A 1,294-nucleotide genomic window follows, 5' to 3' on the forward strand; every position below is an offset into this window, starting at 1 on the left:
TATGGATTAGAAAATTTTCATAAAGATGTAGAAACAAGTGGGAAAATTTTTCATAACTCGGAACATTTTGAATGTTATCTATAATGATGTTAGGTGGAAAATTTTCTACTATATTTAACTGCACATTGAGCTATAAAATTGGATTCCTGTAAAGGAAGGTTAGACAGCAAAAAATTATAATTTTCTAATTAGCTTTCGAGAACCGGAAAATTTCCTAATATTCAAGTTGTTAAGTAAAAGCACATAGTGTTTTTCTGTATATATATATATATATATATATATATATATATATATATATATATATATATATATATATATATATATATATATATATATATATATATATATATATATATATACAAATATCCCAATCCCATTTAAAATGTAACGAGATAGCGAAAATAAACCTTGGTGAATTTATCAATTTTAATAACTGATAATTCCACTATTTCTTCACATATACGCCTATCTATGTAATGAATTAACTACATAAAAGTTCCAGTTTCTTATGAAGATTATTTTTGTAACACTTTTCTGGCATTGCCTGCATTATGTATATTATTCTTGGATTTTCTATACTGTGTTCATATTCACAGAGTGTTTGAACTGAGTTTATCATATACTGTGGAGTGAATTAGACTACGGCCGATGGGAGTGTATTCATAAAAGACGGCAAAGTTGTAATTTTTTATATAATTTTCATTAAAATATAATTTTCATATAAAGACTGATGACATACTGAAATAAGAAATATAATTAAGGGGAATTAGTATTAAACTGTTAAAGTAAGTGTACTATAGCGGAGTATTTCCTTTACATTTATACTATTTGTCAGGAAATGCATTCACGAGTCAGGAGGTAACTGACTCTCCAGAATTGAGTCTTCTTACTGATATGTTGAAGAAATTGACCGAAACACCGAAAACCGAGAAAACAACGAAATTGACGACGTTTTTCTTTACACTTGCACAAGTTCTGAAGCTGAACATGATCAAGACAAAAAAGGCGTAGTCTTCAATGATGAACATTATGCTAATATCCCAGGACTTGAAGATTTTGCTCATCAGATTGAAGTTGAAATGGGCGAATGTAGTCAACATAGTGGAGCTGAAGAAAGTGTGGCTGCGTGCTGTCAGCAGTAAAAGTAATGAAGATACAAGCATGGGTGTTGAAGACACTAGTGAATCCCAGTTAGTCTTCTTTGACATTCATCAAAAATATCTAATTGATATAGTTACTATCAGCTACGATTACACGCAAAGAACTAAAACACCTCATAATTGAATATGGTTCG

Source organism: Thermobia domestica, chromosome 10 (genome assembly GCF_964235325.1).
Source record: "Thermobia domestica chromosome 10, izTheDome1.hap1.1, whole genome shotgun sequence".
In the NCBI taxonomy this organism is placed as follows: domain Eukaryota; kingdom Metazoa; phylum Arthropoda; class Insecta; order Zygentoma; family Lepismatidae; genus Thermobia; species Thermobia domestica.